Consider the following 12,136-nt stretch of genomic DNA (forward strand, 5'->3'; position numbering starts at 1 on the left):
ATTTTAATAATGTCAAAATTTGGAGTTACTAATAAAATACTTGTCCACTGATTGATATCATAAATTTTAGTGCTGTACGTAATTCAAGTGGTAACTTTTTTCAATTCATTAGAAAATACTTGGCCTCGAATTGATATAATAAATTTTAATGCTGCACGTAAATTAGATGGAATTTTTTTCAATTGATTTAGCTGTTCGAATCAAATAAGAAGGATGAGGCATCGGTTTGCATAATGATTTCAAACGCGATTTTTCGGTTTTTTATATTTTACTTGTTATTTGATTTTTTTGAACTTTAAAAAATAGATACAGAATATTTTTTTTTTAAACATAATGTTTTTTCTAGATTTGTGAAATTTTTTTCGAATTGTACTGTATTTTTTTTTATAAAATAATTTTTTTGACAATTTTTAAAGAAAATTTTTTTTAAAGTTTTTTTATGGATGGATTTATTAGCAAACGAGGGACCATCAATGTACTTGTCCCAACCTTTTTTTTCCTAGGGGAAGTTTATGGTTTGATATCACGTATTTTTTCTCTAAAGTTCCTTATTTATGTTCAGTTGACTATAGGATTTTAGTTTAAATTTCTACGAATTATTTATGATTTTCAGCTTATAACGTTGGTTTTCACGAAAAAAGACCTATTTTTCGTCAAAATAGTACTGAAAATATTTCGTCACAGGTCTGTCCTTGGACTTTGAGGATTTTTTTCCATGTACTCTAATATGTTTTGTCAATTAGGAACCCAAGAGCACGGTGGAAAGCAGGTTGGAGGCCGAGATATGTTTTTCGGCTTGTAACTTTGGTTTCCACGAAAATAGACCTATTTTTCGTAAAAATTGTATTGGAACTATTTCGATAGAGGTTTGTTCTTGGACTTTGGTGATTTTTCTCCTTGTCTTCTAATATGTTTCGTCCATTGGGAACTCAAGAGCATGGAGCAATGCGTGTTGCGGCCCGAGATGTGATTTTCAGCTTATAACGTTAGAAAAAAGAAAGGAAAAGAGGAAAGATAGATCAAATTCAAGACTCAACAAATCCAACAGAATTGGCCATTTTTAAATGTCGCTTTTGCATTCTGCATCTAGACATTTTCGTGTCTTCCAAAACGTACCCCCGACGAAATATATTTCCAAAGTTTGCAAGTGGCCGCTGCGATCCAATTATCTACAGTTTGATAGTTGCCGAAAAAAGGCACCTGGAAACATTTATTATGTTAGAACTCAAAGAAGCAAAAAAAACTGAGCGTACTTAATTCAACAGAGCAACGGAATTCAAAGACGTTTAAGGTACCTGCATTGGTTGTGGAGGTAAACAATTTAATTTCAGGATAATTTAGAAATAAATTTAGAAATTCAGAAATTCAGCATAGAATTTAGAAAAAGGAAAATTAAGTTAATTAGTAAAGCTGAAGACTTTTGGGATGAATTTTTGAGATTATATGTTACGGTTGGAGTAAAAAATTTAAATGATGGGCACACATGCTGCGACACAAACATATGAAAGTTTGCAGGTATTCGCTCCATACCGCCGTATTGGCACACATGCTGCACCACAAAAATATGAAAGTTTGAAGGTTTTCGCTCCATACCACAGTAATACATTTTCAATACTATTTGAAAAGAAACACCTTAAAACTTGCTGAACCAAGTTCCATTACATATTACCATAATCAAAGATAAGGGGTGATCCGTAGCATATATATCTATCCACAGAAATTTCAGAGTTCGCAGGTATCTGCTGCGGTTCAATGTATCTGCGCAATGAGCTTCGAAGACAGCAATTTCAAATCTATCCATAAATGAGCAACTGAAGACTTTTATAATCAATTTTTTACTTCATATATATGTTACGGTTAGAGTCAAAATGTAAAATGAATGGCACAGTATATAAATTGTATAGTTTGCAGATTTTCGCTGTATTTCAATGATCCGAATCTACAGCATTGTCAAAAGTCATGATGTCCCATTAAAATGACATAGCGCACATTGCATTCAGAAATTCTGTAAGTTTCTGGGGATGTTGGTAGGCATTATATTTGATCACATCCAAAACTGAGCAACTGTAGACTTATCGGAATGAATTTTTTTTATAATAATTCCATATTTGTAGTTAGTTTCCAAATTTATCACTCGACAGACCTAATGGGAAAAGAATAACTACCCAGTATACCAAGACCAGAAAATTTTTTGAAAATCTGATTTACAAAATGTGCAATTCAAGATTATGGTTAGAAACCTCTCGAATCATGTTACCACAATCATCATGAAGAAGGAGTAGAAAATCATAGGACACATATTAGGGAACGAATTAATAATATGAATCGATCCGCTGCAAACTGATGGGGTGGAAACAAGGATCGGAGAGGGCAGAGCCAAACTGAATATCAAGCAAAATATGGGAATGTATATATATAATGTTGACACAAGAAATAAATTAGAAAACATTTATTCAAGTAAAGTTTCTAATATCATTCTAACAGTTCCGTGTTTTTGTTCTATTTATTCGTATGTATAACCTATTTACACATGATATATAACCACGCCAGTGACGATATATTCGCACTGGACAATATTTTGTAATCTGGTTTAATTGAAGGATTATTTCAGTCAACACTTATTTCCAATCGAACGAAATAATGAAATCTTGAAAAGTTTCGTTGACATATGCATCGCGCATTTTTTATATTCTTTTTCACACACACATCACAGACTACATTTACGCGGCCGCTTTGATACCGGTTTAATATATCATAAATTTTAACAAAATAAATAGTTATATGCACTTCTTTAGATGACGAAAATTATTTTTTTATTGATCCCGCACGCACTTCGTAATGTCGAAACTCTGTTCATGCGATCAAAAACTGACACACGGTTTGTATATATATATGTATATCGATCGAATTTATGACTGCTGTTACCAGCTGTGCTGCGTCGTGTGCTACGTTATGAAGTTGACGTCAGATTTCCAATCATCAACAACTAATTTCAACAACCAATCACAACGTCTAAAAATGGATGTCGTCAGATCCAACCAATCAGAAACTCGATAGCATCAAAGTGCCTTTGATGGTGTTATACTATAATATACAGACACATAAATTTTTGAATGTGTTGGTAACTTTTGCATAATCTTGAGCCCGTGCAAAGTTTTTTCTCAGCAATTACGCCACCAATAATGCTGATTTTGGGCTCATTCGATAGAGAATTTCTCAATTAGCTGAAAGTTCAATTTACAAAGTCGTACATAACTCATAGGCTTCGCAATTAAAGAAAATCACATGCCAATTTTACCCCCACCACCGCGAATCGTTTTATTCAGAGAAAGTATAGTCTCGGCGAGAGCTTCGGGCCAGCAGACGACAAGGCTGTCAATGTACTTGTCCCGAGACTCTACCGAGTCTCTTGATAAACAAGTTTTGTTAATAATTCATTTATACGGTCAGTTATCAATGAAAAATATCTGTATAAAAATAGATGTCACATTTTTTATTTTTTATATCTTTGGTTGATATGAAAAAATGAAAAAAGTTGATTTTTTTCAATTATACCCTCATCTTATAACATATGTATAATAAACAACATATATATCATAAAAAATAAGGAATAAAGTCCAATAATGATTAACGTCATGTAAATGAACAACTTGCAAAGTATAATACAAGATATGAAGAAGTTAGTGTAAATTGCAAAAATCAGCTTACACCGAACAGCAATTACACCGGTTGTAACAAAAAACCGAACAGAAACGTATATATCATAATAAAATAAGATAAGAAATAAAGTCCAACAATGATTAAGTAAATGAACAAACTTGCAAAGTACAACACAAGATATGAAGAAGTTAGTGGAATGTTGCTAAACAAACTCACACCGAACAGCAATTGCACCGGTTGTAACAAAAATATAACTTAACATAGAAAATTAGCTTCTGAAAAGCAAATTATCACTTTTTGTCAGGCTATCTCAGAACAGTCCTGTGTTTATTCTATTCTTTAAAATAAGAAATTCCACCGTCAAGTTCATGATAATCCTCAGTGCTCTCAGAAAACTTGGTCGACTGGCTTCAATTTGACAAATTTGACAAATTAACAAACACAGATATTCCGGAATACCAAAAGTTTCACTGGTTGACCGATCAAAATGCAAATTTGGCTCAACAAAACTATACTGAATGTTGTTGATAAACATATGATCTACCGAATATTTTCCTATTATATGACCTATTTATTATATGGCACACCAGGGTTGAGCAGATTTGTTTAACAACTCATGTATTGTTCTGACTTGAATGTATTTTGAGTAACACTGTCGCGAAGTTGATTTTTTAATGTAACTATGGCGAAACTAGGAATTCGAACAAATCTGTGTGTAAAAATTTCAGTTATTGTTTGTGAGTCGCAGCGAACACTATTTTGTCAAAACAGAATCTTTCTCCGATTATCAAAGAAAAGTAAGGTTTTGACTTCTATTTAAATTTATTGAAATTAAATTTCACTCATATTTATTTGTTGCAATAGTATTTTGAGCATATGAATTTTCAGTCACCCTCAATGAATAAAATGTGGGTGTGAAAACTTTTACTGATACTGAAAGACAGCGACAAAACTTTTTTTAATATTCATCTAAAAAACTGATACTGAAAAACATCGATAGAACTTTTTTTTATATTCATCTAACATCGATAGAACTTTTTTTTATATTCATCTAAAATACTGATACCGAAAGACAGCGATAGAACTTTTTTTGATATTCATCTAAAATAAAAGTGTGGCTGCGTTTTATTTCCTCCTTTACTATGTGTTTATCATGCTCAATGAAAAAAATATCACAACTAGAGAAACTGAACCGCAGTTCATTCTGGAAAAAAGCGAAAGTATTGTCTATTGAGAACCGCAAAAGAAAATCATAAGTGATTACTTCTATAAATGCAACCTTTTTTGACAGCAGAGGCTGAAATGCAGTGAAAATATACCTGACCGTAGACTCTATTTATGTTGATAAATCATGCACTCTTGCTCGAATTGAAAGGCAGCAATACAAGACTCATTATTTTCATCTCTCTGGCAACCAACAATGAAGCATTCTTGAAATATAAAATCAGTTCTCAAAATAAAGTATAATATGAGGATTTTTATTACCTTTGGATTGGAAAGGAGTAAATTACATTGAGTGTTGACGGACGATTTGAACACATTCAAAATATTTCCTTCGCTGATTTGTTACCATCGAGGTATAGATGAAGTCAGATCACCTGCGAATGAGTAATGTTATTTCCTACATATTCCGCTATAAACGAAACAACCTCGAATATTATAAAAAAACCCCATATAAATATATTTTCACAAATCAATTTTACTGTCAACTTGAACAGTGCGTGCAAATTCCTTTTTTTAATTACATTTTTTTGATATAACGGAACACTTTCCATACTTTTCCATGCTAAATTAACTTTGATATAAAAAATAAAAATTAACATGCTCTGTGCTTAATCATGGTATCATTATGAAAAAACGAACAATGTCCATGTATTATTCTTCTACTTCATGAATATCAAAGAAAATGTTCCTATGAATCCCTTGATTCATAAAAATTATTACTTCGTACCCAATTATGTATTCGGACACCATTCGATTAAGAAAAAGAAGAGAGAAATATGATAAATACTCACGAATTATCCATCCAAAACCGTACACATCATCAGATATACATAGCCTTACGACGAACTGAAGTTAATAAAAACGAAAACACTTATCACTTCTGACTGATCTCTGTGTATGAATCGATGAGTTTCAAAAGTTCCAATGAGGAAAAGATTGATTTTTAACGAAAATAAGGAATTATTCACAGAAATAAGGAAAATGTTTACAACGAACTGTTAACACTGTATCAAGAGTGTTATATATAACGGTTATAACAAACAAATTAGCCATGGCATAAAACTTCTATTGAGCGACTCTTCATATTGTAGTTCAGACTTCTGCCGACAGGTCGCTACCTATCGAAATATACAACTAGTATCGGTTTGAAACAACTGACTCGTGATAAAGACAGCTATTCAAAAGCTTTTTGAAATAATTGAATAATAAAATTTGGAAGAAAATATGTTTTGTCGTTTTTTATGCTGTGGTACCGGTGAATTACGATTGAGTTTGAGCGCCCTCTGCACTATAATTGGGTAGCCAGACAGTTCAACTTCGGCGCCCTATTCCAACTTTTTATGCCCGTTTTCTCCAACGTTAATCTGAGTTTAAACTCGGTTCATCCTACCTCGAAACTATATTAAAAAAATTGAACTGAGTTTAAACTGCGTCGGAGAAAACGGCCATAAAAAATGACCGATTTGTGACCGATTCATTAAAATGGCCGCCGTTTGTTTCTCGTAGAATTTCGAGTTTGTAACAACGGTTTGTTTAAACAAAGACTAAAAAAGTAAATGAAAGAAATAATAGAAAAATTGACACGAGAATATAATTAAATTTTTTATTATATTGGCATAAAATATGTGCGTGTGTAAGTTTTCAATAAGAAAATGTATTGAATACAGAAATATAATATAAAAAAACTGACAATTGTTTACATGTATATGCACTAGTCGAGATGGCTTTTATGAGAGTGAGATCATTACAATTAACAAAAAAAAACGAAAAACATGTATAAAATATGTCAAACAAATTTGATATTGAATAATAAAAATTTAATTATTACGTTAATCTTGTGTTGTGACGCGCGACTGAAATAAAAACATGCCCAAATAAAATTATAATCAAAACAGTTAGCAAAATTTGTGACCAATTCGTGACCATTCAAAAAATGACGGTCATTTTGCAACTATGTAGACGAATTCCGTCATTTGACGCAGTCAATTGACGTTAAACAAAAAGACGGTCATTTTGACTTTGAAAAAACGCTTTAAAAAAAATGACGTCGCAAGACCGTCAAATGACGGTCATTGTAGTGTCATTTGACCAGACATGAAAATGACCGTCCTTTCGCAACTCTAGGACCGTGCTGTTGTCTTTCAACGGGAGTATAAGTGCTCATCATGCGGAATGCCATTTCGTGATTTTTTGGTATACCTGAAAAACTGAGAAATCTAATTTGAATTTTTCTTTTTTTCGAATTCTACTGTTCCTCTAGCGCGTACCAGCGTGAGTAGAATAATTTTTTAAAATGTACCAGGTGATTTATAAAAACAATATAAAATTTAATTATTACGTTAATCTTGTGTTGTGACGCGCGACTGAAATAAAAACATGCCCAAATAAAATTATAATCAAAACAATTAGCAAAATTTGTGACCAATTCGTAACCATTCAAAAAATGACGGTCATTTTGCAACTATGTAGACGAATTCCGTCATTTGACGCAGTCAATTGACGTTAAACAAAAAGACGGTCATTTTGACTTTGAAAAAACGCTTTAAAAAAAATGACGTCGCAAGACCGTCAAATGACGGTCATTTTAGTGTCATTTGACCAGACATGAAAATGACCGTCCTTTGGCAACTCTAGGACCGTGCTGTTGTCTTTCAACGGGAGTATAAGTGCTCATCATGCGGAATGCCATTTCGTGATTTTTTGGTATACCTGAAAAACTGAGAAATCTAATTTGAATTTTTCTTTTTTTCGAATTCTACTGTTCCTCTAGCGCGTACCAGCGTGAGTAGAATAATTTTTTAAAATGTACCAGGTGATTTATAAAAACAATATAAAATTTAATTATTACGTTAATCTTGTGTTGTGACGCGCGACTGAAATAAAAACATGCCCAAATAAAATTATAATCAAAACAATTAGCAAAATTTGTGACCAATTCGTAACCATTCAAAAAATGACGGTCATTTTGCAACTATGTAGACGAATTCCGTCATTTGACGCAGTCAATTGACGTTAAACAAAAAGACGGTCATTTTGACTTTGAAAAAACGCTTTAAAAAAAATGACGTCACAAGACCGTCAAATGACGGTCATTTTAGTGTCATTTGACCAGACATGAAAATGACCGTCCTTTTGCAACTCTAGGACCGTGCTGTTGTCTTTCAACGGGAGTATTAGTGCTCATCATGCGGAACGCCATTTCGTGATTTTTTGGTATACCTGAAAAACTGAGAAATCTAATTTGAATTTTTCTTTTTTTCGAATTTTCCTCTAGCGCGTACCAGCGTGAGTAGAATAATTTTTTAAAATGTACCAGGTGATTTACAAAAACAATATATATTGAAAAATGTGCACAAATTTGTTTACATCCTTCTTGATGTTATATCATCTCAGCCACGCCTCCATGAAAAATCTTAATTCCCAATAAACAATGAAAATGAAAAAAATTCAAACACTATACCACTATAGTAAAAAGAAGAAAACATAGAAACCTTCTGCTACGGCACGTATCAGAATCGCTGCTGACGCACTAAGCTTCTTTGCGGAACTGTATCAGAATTATAAACAAGATCGTCATCGTTTCTGTTAAACACTTCTTTATATAAATGATAAAAATAATGGGAAATCAATGTAAACATTTCGTTTATTTTAAAACTATAAAGCTTTATTTATTGATCTTTAACGGTCTAACGAGAATGTGTACCACGTACCACTTCCGGTGAAGTGAAAATTGTACAACGCCATCTGGTTTTTTATTCATACCCCAATCTTAAAAGAAGTACTTCCGCGGTTTCACTTTCTCGTAATCACTGGACCACTTAAGACGTAAGTAGCCTTTGTTGATAATAATCCGAATTGAGTAGCATATATTATATCCGAATTGAGTAGCATATATTATATATATATGATTTTCACAACGAATAATAATTGTTATTCTTTTCTAGATTGTTGGAACGAGCAAAATGGTCCATGATATGGTAGTGGATAACGAACCGAGCGGCAAGGGCGAGGCACATTCTGGAGCTGGAGCTCCGCCACCACAGCAGCCTGCTGGAGTTCCACCACCACAGCAGCCTGCTGGAGCTCCGCCACCACAGCAGCCAGCTGAGGAGCAACCCCTGCAACATCCTGGGGAGCAGCGAGAAGGCGAGCAGCTTGAGGAGAAAAAAAAACGTAAGTGAAAAGAAAGTTGAAAATAAAAATCTAATTCCTTATTCCTTTTCCTTATAAAAAAGTTCTTCGATTTTAGTACACAGTAAAGCACAGTGCAACACAATACCGATGTAAGAAGTGAGCACTGTATTGCACTGTGCCAAGTGTGCTTCGATTGATTAGAATGCACCCAAGGTATTAGTCCCAGCGTTGTCATGATAAACCGTGCTTTCGAATAAAAACAAAACCAGACCTGGTTGCCTACTTATTTACAATCAAGACTGCGGTTCAGTCTGGCTCTCTATTTTGTTGGGAAGCAGCCTCTGTTAAAATAGGATACACCCAACGCAATGGAACATAGTACTCACCACTTCCAGTTCATTTTGTGTTGCATTTCCTTTGTATTTGAACTAAGTGGAGAAACTTCCATTTGTAAACTTGGCGTAAACTCTCTCATGCTATTTCCATGATGAACCTCAAATAGCAAACTTTGGTTCTCCATTTCAGGCACTGCGATACACTATTCGGTATGAATTTTTAACTGCGAAGACCCTCTACAAGGTGTACGCTGTACCCAAAATGAGAAACCAAGGTGCTTATCCATTTTTACAGGGCACATTTGATACAATACAACACAGTACTTGCTATGTTAGCATTGTGTTTAATTGTACACCAAGCAGGGGAACTTCAAGTTTTCTATATATTAGATTTGGTGTAACTGACCCATCATGTGGCTATGCGGAACCTGAAATATAAAATCTTGGTTTTCTATGCGTTAGATAGTTTTTATTATATTCATTGGGCAGTTTATGCCAGGATATGAAGGCAGATTTTTCTCAAAATTACTTCTGTTTCCCGTCGAAAATCCTTAAAACAATTTATTTGTCAATTTTAGATCGAGGCACGAGAGCGGGCTGGCGGGTCCGCCAGCAAATGAAAATAAACTTTGTCGCCCAGCTCAACGAGCGGGTGGGGACGATAATGGCCGAAAGGTACCGCGGTCATCAGCGACGTGGTCGTGGCGGCCGGGGACGAGGTAAGGAAAATTTACATAATTGAACACATATGTAGACAATTAACATTTTATTTTCAAAAAAAAAAATCATTCGCACAGTATTCTCATTGTTTTTCATTTTTATCTGTTTTAGGCTCATCATGATGTCCCGGTGTTTTTTTTTTTTTAATTTCAAAATAAATAATAAATTGATATAAAGTTATAAATCTTTCGTTTTCATAATTTTCTTAATCTCCTATCATGATGTCCCGGTGTTTTTTTTTTTTAATTTCAAAATAAATAATAAATTGATATAAAGTTATAAATCTTTCGTTTTCATAATTTTCTTAATCTCCTAATTCCGTGTTGTCTTTTTTCTCAATTTTCGTATATAATTATTAAGAAGTCTTATTCTGTGAGAATGATCTACGCGAGAAAATAATCTATCTATCCGAGAAAATGACAGTTGGATAAATGTTGAAAATTCGGAACATTTGCGATTGTTGAGCGATGCTGGCATTCAGAAATTTTAACGGAAATAATTGATAATCAATAAATAGAACGTATATGACAGTGAAAGAATTTGGCTGGGGGAATCCCAGCCAAATCCCACTACCTTTACTGAACATCAGTGAATTATCGGCCGTCGGTAACTTTTAAAAATTATCATCAAATTTTTTGATCAAACTTATTTTCCGTTCTGTAATCTGTAATAATAAAGAACATAATTGAACTCACTTTAAAATTATACAAAACTTGACTGGGACTCGCAGCAAAAATGAGACTATAAACGGATGTAAAGGAAACAAATCAACAGAGTGTGGAATGCGAAATTGGAACAGTGGTTGATCTGTCGTAAAATACTCCGTGAATAATGCTCTTTAATGTATGCTGGATCTCGATGTCCAAACTCCCAAGACCATCGTTCGGCATGTACGTCGCCATGAAACGATGGATAACACCCAGATGCGCTAGTAGCGGCTGGTTCAATTCTAACTTACGAATTCGAAACTCGACCAACTAGAAATTAAAAAAATCTTAGTTCATTTGCCTTTACGTGTTGTCCTTTTGATAGTGAATTTTTACAAATACAATTGAAACGTTCAAAACATTTGAAGCACTTTCGACAACAAAAGTATTTAAGCAAATTCTACTTACATCTCTCACAATTTACCACTTCGGTTCGTTTTTCGGAAACTGAAAACCGAATAGCTTGCCTTGCTACGCCAGACTTATCAGCACGACCAGCAACAGGACCGCGAAGCATATCCTATTTTTCACCATTTTTCCCATCATCGTAACCAGAGGATCTAAGAAAATGCGGAAAGAATAATTATGTTTTTGATTAATCATCGAGAAAAAAAGCTTATTGCTAATTCACGAGCTGAATTGCTACTTTGAATGATTCGAAATGTATATTTTCAATCACTTTTGACTAAAATATCCTGACAAATGAATAAAATTATATCTCAAGTTACTTATGATAAGAGAATAGATAAATTCTCACCCAAATATTTGTTGACACCGAGAATATTGAGGATTCGAAGATACCAATAAGTACAATCGATGCAATACATGCCACGTGCAATGTCGAAAGTACCCGATCACAACCGTAATATGAGACCGATTTGGAATAATATTATTGCCGCTGCGTCGCAAGGATTCCCCATTTTCCACGCCCAGACGCTGAACTTGTGCGATAATTTGGCGGGTTCGAATGTCGCGATTTCTCGTACTTTTTCACAACCGAGTGTGCATATGTATGCAATCTCATAAATTTCAGCCCATGATGGACAATCGGCCATGCGGATGAGAATGCAATACGAGAAGAGTAGTATCATATAACCAATCTGTAATTAAATAAAATTATTTTTCACCACAAAATAACAGCACACAGTTTTGTGATGAATAATGGCTATTAATCTCAGTTTGAAGCTTAATTTACTGCGTTGACTTCCGTGCTCATATCGCTTAGTCAATTCCATCTAAAGTGAGCTCGAATATTAGTTTTCCAACTTTATTCTTCAAAAACGTGACAAAATTTATTTTATTATGACTCTTTTCAAAATCAAGTCATCTTTCGATCCTATTAACTTCGAAATCACT

General features: G+C 33.8%; 1 long non-coding RNA gene across 1 annotated transcript; it reads right to left on the reverse strand.

Annotated features, from left to right (window-relative positions):
• Window positions 1-10,388: 10,388 nt before the first annotated feature.
• LOC122411039 (uncharacterized) lies at window positions 10,389-11,868 on the reverse strand. The gene is made up of 3 exons (XR_006261063.1): window positions 11,538-11,868; window positions 11,189-11,340; window positions 10,389-11,050 (listed from the first exon to the last, which is right to left on the reverse strand). It is a non-coding gene; the product is annotated as an uncharacterized lncRNA (long non-coding RNA).
• Between the last annotated feature and the right edge of the window lie 268 nt (window positions 11,869-12,136).

The sequence above is a fragment of the Venturia canescens genome, chromosome 5 (genome assembly GCF_019457755.1).
Source record: "Venturia canescens isolate UGA chromosome 5, ASM1945775v1, whole genome shotgun sequence".
NCBI classification, from domain to species: domain Eukaryota; kingdom Metazoa; phylum Arthropoda; class Insecta; order Hymenoptera; family Ichneumonidae; genus Venturia; species Venturia canescens.